Here is an 11,870-nt window from a genome sequence, read left to right as displayed (position 1 = left end):
TTTGACTGCCTGCCTTCCCAGAGGGATTCTCCCCTCATTCACAGGGCTGAGCTTTCAGCTCATTTTCAAATCCAGAGCCCTCAATTTCCACCCGGTCGAGATGACTGGGGAGGACGATGTATTTCAGCTGTGGCCTCTCCTGACTAAGGAAAGCTTGGTTTTCTCCAGTCTGTTGTAAATTCTCCAGGTCGCTGATCCCTTGCTGGCTGGGGAAGCAGGGAGGCTGGGGGAATACGAGTCTAAGAGTCAAAGGGCAAGTTTAGATGAGGTATCTGGAGAAACTTTCTAATGGCAAGAAGACAGGTTTCAGAGTAACAGCCGTGTTAGTCTGTATTTGCAAAAAGAAAAGGAGGACTTGTGGCACCTTAGAGACTAACCAATTTATTAGAGCATAAGCTTTCGTGAGCTACAGCCCACTTCATCGGATGCATACTGTGGAAAATACAGAAGATGTTTGTATACACACAAACCATGAAAAAATGGGTGTTTATCACTACAAAAGGTTTTACCAGCAGGAGAGTAGGGTGGGGGGAAGAGAAAACCTTTTGAAGTGATAAAAACCCATTTTTTCATGGTCTGTGTGTATATAAATCTCACTGTATTTTCCACTTTATGCATCCGATGAAGCGAGCTGTAGCTTACGAAAGCTCATGCTCAAATAAATTGGTTAGTCTCTAAGGTGCCACAAGTCCTCCTTTTCTAATGGCAAGAAGACACATTCAACAGTGGAATGAAAGCCAAGGCAGCTCAGTGGGGCATGCACCCAGGAGGAAGCCGAGAGCCCAGCTGAGTAAATCACAGCATCTTGGCTCATCGTGTTGGTTTCCTAAGAAAGGAAACATGGCTGGGTCTGATCAGGGCTTGGAGGGGAGACCTCAAAAGAAAACTCAGATGCAGTGTTTGTAGCTGAGTAGGTGGTGCCCTGTCCCTCCCAAGTCCCAAGGTCAATACTTAATCAGCATGGTGCCCAGGGGTAGCACGATGAGGCGTACAGCGGAAGCCCTGCCTGCTTGCAATCATTAAATGTCCCCTGGCACTTTTCGGAGGAGTAGACGTGATAGTATCCTGGCCCAATTCCAACAGGGATAATTACTCTCCAGCTACCTAAAACTCCCCCTGCAGTTTCAATCAGAGAAGTTATTCTTTACTTCCCCTTCTAAGAACAGCAGAGTGTTGCCAGCTCAGAGCCTGTGTCATGTTCCATCACAGTGGATGGAGTGAGCTTTTTGCCATGATTTGGAGGGAAAGCGCTGTGTAAATGTACAGGATTTGTGAGAGCGAGGCCATACCAGAGCCCCAGTTCAGAATGCTGCCCCGCCTCTAGGGAAGTTTAGGTTCTGATCTGATTCTGGATCAGAACTTTGAGGCTTGGGCCTTCCTCTGTAATGGGCCCCAATGAAGATGCCAGATCCAAACACACCAAACTCTATGAAAGTTTTCGGGCCAGATCCAGAAAAGCTTGGATCAAATTGTGGATCTGAGCGTCAGGATCCCCATCTTTGATATTTGTGAGTGATGGCAAAGCCCCAGCCTGGTCGAAGTTTGGCTCACTTTGAAGACCCACTCAAGAATTCAGAGCTTTGTCACAACTAGTTGGGTTGGAAACACAACCAAGCGCAGCCTTTCCATAAGCAACGTGGTCATTCTCTTTCTAGTCCGAGATGTAGTGAGCTGTGTGGAACTTGGAGGAAGGAGCACAGGTTGCAGGAGGGAAGAGTGTGGAGGAGGCACCAGAAAGTCAGTCTGTGTGCACAGGACTGGAATGCCAGCTGCAGTCACATCATCTTAACAAAGAGCCAGTTTACATTTAGAAACCTGGGGTCCTCTCATATTATCACCCAGCATGTGGTACATGAGGCACCCGACACACCCAAGAAGTGCAGGGCATCATTCCTGGATGGAAAATGTTCCATTTGGGTGTGGTTCATATTTCGGGTGAAGGTTCAGATCAATTCATTTTGTGTCTTCACGGGTTCACTCAGCCACAGGATTTAGCCCACTGCACAAGTTTTCTTTGACCCCTAGCATCTATGATTCTGTGTCCTTTATGGATGGAATCAGAACTGCTTATCCATGTGTCATAAACCCCCTACTGCTAGCAACTAGCTAGATCCATGCTAGCTTGAGTAACAATAGCCATGAAGTTGCAGGAGGGGGACACCCTATCCCCACTTGCCCAGGATCCTGGGTACATACTCAAGGGTCTAGCCTGTGCCAACACCACCCATGCTCTTGTTCCTTCCCTGCTGTTGTTACTCAAGCTAGCTAGATCAAAGCTAGTGCAGGTATGTCTACACATGCTGCAATCACACATCCTGGAGACATACCATCAAGATCTGTGTCTCTGCATGTGGAGTTGCCCATGGAGCTGGAGCCGTCTCGGTTAGATCCATTTCTATGGAATTTGGTTTCCATAACCCTTGGAAAAAGCCAGAGCAATCAGTACAAGCAAGAAACCCCCAGAAAGAGAGATGGTGAGAGTGGCTCCAGCACTGGCCTTGATAAATCATGTTCTTCGCGGACTTGCATACCTGAGACCCCGTAGATCGGGCTGATATATAACCCCAGCCTCGGAGTTCATTTATCAAAGCAAAAGAGAGGAGCCGGGAGGACGGCGGTGTCCGTGGCAGCCCGTGAGTGTCACCATAAAGCAGGGGACATGGGACACACCAGAGCGTGCTGTTTATTTGCTCTTTCCTGACTTACACTCCCCCCACGTCAGGGTTCCCTCCCCACTCTGAACTCTAGGGTACAGATGTGGGGACCCGCATGAAAGTCCCCCTAAGCTTATTTCTACCAGCTTAGGTTAAAATCTTCCCCAAGGCACAAATTTTTCCTTGTCCTTGGAACGGTATTGCTACCACCACCAAGTGAGTTAGACAAAAATTTAGGAAAAGGACCACTTGGAGTTCCTGTTTCCCTAAAATATCCCCCCAAGCCCTTTCTCCCCCTTTCCTGGGGAGGCTTCAGAATAAACAAGGTGGGCACAGAGCAGACCCTTAGGTTTTTAGGACACTAAAAACCAATCAGAGTCTTAAAAACAGAACTTTATTATAAAGAAAAAAGTAAAAGAAGCACCTCTGTAAAATCAGGAGGGAAGGTAATTTTACAGGGTAATAGGATTTAAAACACAGAGGATTCCCCTCTAGGCAAAACTTTAAAGTGACAAAAAACAGGAATAAACCTTCCTCTTAGCATAAGGAAAATTCACAAGCTAAAACAAAAGATACTCTAACGCATTTCCTTGCTATTACTTACTATTTCTGTAATTTTAGATGTATCATTCACTAGGAGCTGGATTACTTGCTTGGTCTCTCGTCAATTTCACTGCCTGGCCTTGTTTATCTTCTCAGTCCCCCTCCTACCATATTCTCTTTGGTCTAAGCCCTAAGCCCTCCCCACCGGCTTCCTGCTCACTCTGCAACCTGCTAACTTTTGTTTCCCAGTGCTCCCTGGATCCTTGCTCCTTCATCTTGTTCCCCATCTCTCCTCCTGCGTCTTTCTTCCACTATCACCCACTATTGTTATTATTTATCCTTTGCGTTAGGGTAGCTACTAGCGTTCCGATGGAGATCAGGCATGCATTGTGCCAGGCACTGTACAGACATATGGTGAGAGACAGTCCTGGCCCCAATTTTCTATTTGAGGCATCTAATCTTCATCTTTATCCCCATTTTGAGCCCCTGGAAATTAGAGCTGACCAAACACTGGAGTACCTCTTCCCCAAATAGTCACTCCAATCAAAATCGGCATTCGCCTTTCACAGCACTCACTCGCTGCTACCACCCCTGGCAATCAGTAACCAGCAGGAACAGGCCTGGCCACTGTGAGTTTTAAGGAGAGGGAATTTTGAACTTGTACCCAGGAGTATTTGCAACAGACACCTGATTCAAAGAGCTCACTCGTCCAATCAGGGAGCAGAAATAATCTCATGTGACCACAGAGCTTGGATTTTGAACAGCTGTTTTCCTGGCAGTGAACCACCCAGCAGCAAGCAATGGGCCAAGAATGATTCACGGATGGGGTTAAGCAAGAGATAACAACTCTGTCAGCTGTTAGCAGGTGAGTCCAAACAGGAAATGAGTAATGGATGATTCATGATGAATGTGCTAGAAAAGGCAGCATGGCCCAGTGGCTAGGGATAAGCAGACCTGGCTTCTGTTCTGGTTCTGCCACTGGCCTGCTGGGTGAGCTTGGCCAAATCACTTCCCCTCCCTGTGCCTCAGTTTCCCCATCTGTAACATTGGGGATAATAATATCAGAGGGGTAGCCGTGTTAGTCTGGATCTGTATTATTGGGGATAATGATACTTGATTTCCCATGTAAAGTGCTTTGAGACCCTATAGGTGAAAAACGCCTTCTAGCCATGCTAAGTGTCGTTATTCTGTACCCCTTTCCATCCAAGCATCTTAAAGCACTTTAATTACAAATATTAATGAAGACTCTTGACCGCCGAAGCCCCACCCCTGTGATTCGTGGAGGAAGCCGTTTGCAGCTAGGGAAATGAAGCACAGAGTGTACACAACAGGACCAAATGCAGCAGCAGAGCGAAGGCCTGGACCCAGGAGTCCTGACTCTTGGTCCTGTGAGCTATTCAGTTCCGCTGCAGAGTCCTGGAATAGAGCCCAGGAGTCTGGATTTCTAGTCCCACGGGCTATTCAAAGGTGCCACACTGCCTCCACGTACCTGGTGGGAAAAGCCATTCTCCTCTGAGCCAGCCTCTGGGCCAGCCAGCCGGGCAGGCATAATCCAGCAGAAACCTAGGGGCAGCGTGCATGAACTGCTGTCCTGCCCCCATCCCGAGTGCTTCCTTCCCTGGGGGTGGGCTGGGTGGCTGTGCATCATCTCGTACAGCGAGGCAGGTCGCTCAGGGTGGACACAGCTCCGATTAGAGGCAGAACGAGGAAGGAAACTCTGGCTGAGGACAACCTTGCAATGTGACCTGCTTCCCTGGGCCCATTCGTAGTGAAAGAACCAGCCTTTAAATCCCAGAGCCATGGCTGGGGCGTTGCGCCTCTCCCAACCCGGCCCACTTTGCTTTGGACAGCGTGAATAACCTGAGTGCTGCTGCAGTGTTCCCTCTGCTGCCATGCTGCATCCCTCCCTGCCCTGTGGGCCCTTTGCCAGCCCCGCCTGGGATGGCAGCCGCAGGTAACTTGGGCAGAGCGATATCTCGCTGAGTGTGCGGACAGACCAGCAGCCTCACTACACCTCCGCAGAGTGCAGACTTGTTGATAAGAGCAGGTCAGACACAGTCAGGCCTAGGGCCCAGGAGTCCTGACTCACAATACTCAGCTCTAACCACTAGAGGACACTCCCTTCCCTGAGGTGGGACTAGAACTCAAGTCCTGGCTCCCAGCCCCCATGCTCTAACCGTTAGACAACACTCCCCTCTCCCAGAGCTGAGAATAGAACCCAGGAGTCCTGGCTCCTAGCCCACCTGCTCTAACCACTAGACCCTACTCTCCACCCAGAGCTGGGAATAGAACCCAGGAGTCCAGACCACCCGCCCTGTTCTAACCACTAGACGACATTAAGCACTGGAGCATCCGTCGTCTCAGTTCCAAAATCCGGCAGCTGATGGGAAGCAGGATGCCACGCTGGCTGCTCCATCCTGCGGTGATTCCCTGCCCATCCCTCGCTTTGCTGCCTTGGTGTCTGCTCTTTGCTTCTTCCAGCCCTGGTGGATTTGTTCAGACCCCGCTGGTGGCAGAGCCAGGCAGAGGACTCCCCCCTACAACGCTCTTGCCTGCGTGCCCAGCACAGGTCCTCAGCTGTGAAAGGGGGGGCCCGGGGCACTCTCCGGCTTAACAGGGGAAGGACAAAAGGGAATCTAGGTTAAACACTAGCAGTCCGGCCCCAGCCTGTGGGCACCCCACGGCTCTGGGAGCTCGGCGAGTTGAGCTCTTGAATAGGAAACCCGCAGCTTGGGGTCTGATCCCGGTGGTGACCTCCTGCTGCAATGAGATAATTGTGTGTGTCTCTCTGGGTGTGTGCAGGAGCCGAGAGCCGCTGGGGAAGGGCGGAGAGGAAATAGGGAGTTATTAGCTCTCACTACAGAGCCCTGACCTCTGCAGGGAGTGCGCTGCTGTGCTCTTTCGCTGTTCCAGTGCCCACGGGTACTAATCTGTAACAAAGCCACATCTGGAGGCAGCAGGCAGGTGACAAAGACCCCCCTCGCCCTTGGCTCCAAAATCCACGCCTCTCCCGGGGAGGGCACAGCAGTAGCAGACCCTTCGGCCCGTCTACCACCGACGGGCAACCTCCATAGAATCATAGAATCATAGAATATCAGGGTTGGAAGGGACCCCAGAAGGTCATCTAGTCCAACCCCCTGCTCGAAGCAGGACCAATTCCCAGTTAAATCATCCCAGCCAGGGCTTTGTCAAGCCTGACCTTAAAAACCTCTAAGGAAGGAGATTCTACCACCTCCCTAGGTAACGCATTCCAGTGTTTCACCACCCTCATAGTGAAAAAGTTTTTCCTAATATCCAATCTAAACCTCCCCCAGTGTGGTGTGTTTGGCCTCCCGGGCCCACGAGCCCTGCGCTGCAGCGCCTCTCTCTGGAGGGAAGAGATAGCACATGGTGGTCTTCACCGCAGCTGCTGGACTCAGCCCGGGGGCTGGGCAGCCCTGGAAGGCAGCATTCGGGACGCTGCATCACGGGCCCGCACGCCAGCGCTTTGCAAACGGCGCAGCTGATTCATCACTCGCTGGTGGGCTGAGGGGAAACAGCGCCCCCTTCGTATAGGTGGGGAAACCGGGGCACAGAGGCCAGGCCGTCGGAGAGGAGACGGGAATAGAACCCAGGAGTCCTGGCTCCCAGTCCCTTCTTTCTGTCTCGCTTGGGTCCCTACTGGTGCTGCTGGTCTAGTTCTTTGGCCCCTGGGAAGAGAGCAGGGGGTCATCCTCAGCACCACTAAATTACCTCCTATCTGTACGGCCAGCGGGCTGGAAAATCCCTCTCCCCAGGTGAGGAATGATTGATTTCTCTCTCCTTTTATTCTGATTTTTCTCTCTTTGCACAGGAGCCGCAGCCGTGGGCAGGGGCGTGGCCAGGGTTTTTCCTCCGTCTTGTAGCAGCTGCTGGCTGCTTGCTCCGTCCCCGTCCCTTGCCTGCTGAGCAAGAGGCCCTTGGGCAGCGGGGCGAACGTGCGTTGAGACACTCTGCTCTGCCCGTGGAACAAGGCCGCCCTGCCGGCAGGGTGTGAGGAGAGGAGCCCTCTCCATACGCATCCACGTTAAAGCCCCATGAAAGATCAGGCAAGACCCCGCCCTGCTTCTCACCTCCTCAGGGTCCCACGATCTGTGCAGGGGACACAGTGGGGCAAGTGTGGGGTTGTTCGCCCATGAGTGGGCGCTGAGGGGGCAGCAGCCCTGGTGACTGGCACTTTGCATGGCCTGGTGCGTCCTGCCCCACCTGGCCTCTGTTGAACAAGGAACTCCAGATGCGCTCAGTGGGAGGTGGGGGAGGGATACAGGGGCAAGGCACTGGGTCATTCCCCTCTCGCTCAGACTGGTGTCAGTCCGGAGTGATCCTACTGCCATCAGTAGATCGGTGCTGGTAGGATGCAGGCCCCTGCGGCTACATCCGGGGTGGATCTGGCCCAGGAGTTCCTAGAAGTAAAGGGCAAATGCTCTTCCTGCATGTGTCAGTCTTTCTGTCTCTCCATCTCCGCCTCCGCCATCTGTATCTCCTTCAGTGTTTGCGCTGGTGTCCCTGGAAACGGGGAGCTGTTTTCTTAGCCCAGTCACATGATGGATACCTGCCACTGTCAGCTCGCTGAGCTCTGGGCTAATACCCCCCTTTCCCCCACCACAAACCTCCTTCCCACAATCCAGCCTTGCCGGGGGATCCCCGCCAGCAGCCAGGCCATGGGGCTGGCGTTCTCCGACAGCCTACGCAGGGGAGAGTGGAACAAATGGGGTAGGGGCGTGGCACTGCCACGAGGAAGTTTGCAACACCAAGAAGCCACGTCATACCTGCAAGGGGCACCGAGGTGGAATCCTAGCTGGGCCTAACACAGGGCACTGCCGTGCTGAAGCTTACAGCCCTGGCTGGCCTGCTGAGGTGAGGAAGGTCACGCTGCTGGGATCTTAGCTGGAACGAACAGGTGCCACGTGAAGACGTCCCCAACACTAGACAGCCCATGCTCACGGGGGGCACTGCTCTGAGGAAGCTCACAACACTAGATGCCCACAGCTCTTTCTGTCCACGGGGGCACTGCTGCAGGGACACGCTCCTTGCTGGCTGTGCAGTGGGAGGGTTTACTCTTCAGCATGGCAGGGCTGCATCCCAGTGTTGACGTGCTGAACTCTCAGGAGCTGCTGGGGAGGAGGGTGTCTGCCACGCCCAGAGCCCTGCACTTTCCTAGCACAAATCCCGGACTCCCAAGACAGGTGGCGTCCCCCCCCATCTCCTGATGAGCGTCGCTGGCCCAGGGGGATGGTGGTGCTCAGGGAAGTAGCTGGCACCTGCTCCCCACAGAGTAAATAGCCCAGCTCAGAGGCCATGGGACAGGTGTTTGTGAGCATGTGTGAGTGTGTGCGTGTGGTGTGTGTGAGTGCGTTTGGGTCTGTGGTGTGTGTTCGTGAGCGTGTGCGTGTGTACGGGGGGAGTGTGTTTGGATCTATGGGGTGTGTTTGTGAGTGAGTGTGTGTGGGTGTGAGTGCATTTGGGTCTGTGGTGTGTGTTCGTGAGCGTGTGTGTGTGTACGGGGGGAGTGCGTTTGGATCTGTGGGGTGTGTTTGTGAGTGAGTGAGTGTGTGTGGGTGTGAGTGTGTTTGGGTCTGTGGTGTGTGTTCGTGAGCGTGTGCGTGTGCACGGGGGAGTGCGTTTGGATCTATGGGGTGTGTTTGTGAGTGAGTGTGTGTGGGTGTGAGTGCATTTGGGTCTGTGGTGTGTGTGAGCATGTGAGTGCGTGTGTATGGGGGTGTGTGTGAGTGCGTTTGGGTCTGTGGTGTGTGTTTGAACATGTGAGTGAGTGTGTCTGTGTGTGGGTGTGAGTGCATTTGGGTCTGTGGTGTGTGTTTGTGAGCATGTGTGAGTGTGTGTGATTGTGTCTCCCCGGACCCCACACGGACATTTTCTGCAGTTAGCTCGGTTCCAGTCCCGCCGATCTTCCATCCGCCATGCCACCAGCACCAAGCAGCTGGGCCCCGCTTCTCCTCTTTGGAACCAGCACCTAGCACAAGGCGAGAGGTGAAGCCGACCTCCTCTGAGCCGTCCCTTCCCATCCGCCCTGGGGCTGTCGGATCCGCAGAGACAGCCCAGAGAGTGAGCCCCAGCTGCTGTCTCACTGCCATAACGCAGAAGACAATTAGCTCATGTCCTTCTCTCTTTCCCCACACTGCACTTGGCTTCTCCGGGCTGAGAGTGGCAAATTCCACCCCCAGGGGACCATGCCCCACCTTCCCTATCAGAAATTCCAGCTGAAAACGTCCCCCTGGGTTCTGCGGATGCAGTTCAGTCACTAGGTCCTGGGCGAAAAGCTAGCGGCCTGCCAGTCCATTTGGCCCAGACAGGCACCAAACTCCAATTGGTTGCAACTGGAATTAGGCTCCTAAATACCTGAGGAGCTGGTTGCTTCATCTCCTGGCTCCTGGCGTTCCTCATTTCGGGGGCTGGGGGAAGGAGCCAGCAGAGATGAGTCGAACAGTCTAATGGGGTTTAGTGGGGTTTCCGCAGGGGATGGGATTTCCATATGCATATCTAGGGCAGGGATGCCGCCAGTCGGTCTCCTACAGCTCTGCATGCCCTTGCTTTTGGGCCGCCAATGCCGAGGGCACAGGGTGGCTGCAGCTGGAAGGAGACACGTGCTGTTTATGGGGCAGTGGCCACCCCCTCACCCCCCCGAACAGCACCCCAGCTGGAGCCGGATCAGAGAGATCTCTGCACCGCGGAAGTTGTGACCTTGAGGCGAGGGCGCTGCTGCCAGACAAAGACAAGATGTAATTAAGAAGTGAGCTCTAATTCTTCTCCGAGCTTTGATAAACCAGGCCTGTCATGTGCAGCAAATTGATGGCCTTGGTTCTAATCTGCAGGGACCACGGCATGCTTCAGCGTCCGTTTCAGGGCTGGGTTACTCTCCCTCACCCGGGGGTGGGGCAGGGGACAGCACAGAGAGGGGGCCAGAGAAAATTGAACCAATTAATGACAACGGTTACGGAGCCTCGCGAGAGAAACGCTGGATTTGGCAACAGGATGAAATGGGGCCGAGTGCTGTGACATCATCGTCGTGGGCCTCTAGCGTCATTAGCGATGAGTGAGGTCATCAGAGACACTGGTGCTCTGTGAGATCATCACTGTGAGCAGGAAGCATGGCTGGTTGCCTGCGGCAACATCCCTTGGGACGGAGGTAGTGACCACTGTGTTGTGACCTCACTGGCATGCGTGGGAAGAGAGTCGAGGGTGCTGATGACATCATCAGGCTGACCAGTGAGCGTGGCTTATGTGCTGTGACATCATCACTGCGAGCAGGGAGAGGGACACCCTGTGCTCTGAGCAGCGAAACTCGTCGATGCGCTGGCTGTGACATCAGCACTGGACGCAGAGGGAGTGGCTGATGGGCTGTGATGTCATCGCTGCTGGCAGAAGGAGTGGCTGATGGGCTGTGATGTCATCACTGCAAGCAGAAGGAGTGGCTGATGGGCTGTGACATCACCACTGGGCCTGGGAAACAGAACTGGATCCTGCGCCCCGGGTGGTTTCTTCTCTCAGTTAAGCCGATGCAGCTGCACTGAAGTCAGTGGGTCTGCATCTTGGAGCGGAGCCGGCCTAGAGGATGACAACAGCAGCAGCCCCTGGAGCTGCTTCTCTATCAGTCATCTGTAAGCATCACCGGGGCTCACACCTGTTGTGCCAGCCCAGGAAGATCCCTGCCCGCATTAGAGCCCACCAGAGACTGGCAAAGGGCTAGGCCCAAGGACTAGGGCCGCTGCAGGCGGCATGGAAAGCGACATTCTCCATAAGGACGGGGGTGAGTCTCTGAACCTTCTTCGAAGCCCCCAGAGCCTTGGATGCACTTCCCGCCTCTTGGCCCTCCGGCATGCCTCCCTCCCTGGCTGGAATGATCAGGTTAGACCTGGAGATGCTCCGAGGATGCCCTGTGTTTGAGTCTGACTGGGCCTCCTCTGTTGGCTTTGCTAGCCCCAAACCTTGGGCTGGCTCTTTTGTCTCTGAACAGCCCGAGCCTGGAAAATTTCAGTTAAAAGCTTGCAATTTCCAGGCCTGTCTTTTGTTGTAACATCACCCATGCCCCCCGCTCCCCCGTGCACCCTTCCAGCTCTCGTCAGGATCAGGGGGAACAGCTGACACATTGTGATCTCTCCCACATGGCGGGATGTGCCATTGATTCTTGTGTCATCACATCGTCCAGCCCCAGGTGGGTGGGGTGGTGTTACCCGCACAGTCTAGGGCACCCCACCTTTACCCTTCCATGGGATCAAGGTGTAACCCAGTTAATTCAGGCACTCAGTTCCTAGGGCTCCGGGTGAAAGGCACCTACTCTTACCCCGTTCCTAGGGCTCAGGGCGAAATCTTCTGCGGGTTTGCGGGGCCTTTTACCGGTGAAAGAGCCTTACACAGTAACATCCTTAGCCTCTATTTATTAACAGTTACCAAACCAGAATACAAACACTAAGCATACAATGCTCATCGCTCCCAATAAGGCAGACATATTTTTCCTGGTGGCCAGTCAGGATCAGGTCATCTGGGGCTCCAGCTTCTGCACAATATGGCTGGCAGGGCGTTGAGGTCTGGCAGCTCTGATCTTGGGCTGTGTCCTGGAGTTAGGTTCCGAAGAACTTCCGTTTGGACCCCAGTTTATATTGTTCAACTTGCAACCGCCTTAGCTCTACCTTAACCAAT

General features: G+C 53.7%; 1 long non-coding RNA gene across 1 annotated transcript; it reads left to right on the top strand.

Moving 5' to 3' along the window:
• The first annotated feature begins 3,263 nt into the window (after positions 1-3,263).
• LOC311512873 lies at positions 3,264-7,644 on the top strand. The gene is made up of 2 exons (XR_014709585.1): positions 3,264-4,062; positions 7,030-7,644. It is a non-coding gene; the product is annotated as an uncharacterized lncRNA (long non-coding RNA).
• Positions 7,645-11,870: the final 4,226 nt, after the last annotated feature.

The sequence above is a fragment of the Lepidochelys olivacea genome (genome assembly GCF_965140295.1).
Source record: "Lepidochelys olivacea isolate rLepOli2 genome assembly, chromosome: 25".
In the NCBI taxonomy this organism is placed as follows: Eukaryota; Metazoa; Chordata; order Testudines; family Cheloniidae; genus Lepidochelys; species Lepidochelys olivacea.
This window is presented reverse-complemented; position numbering and strand designations above follow the sequence as displayed.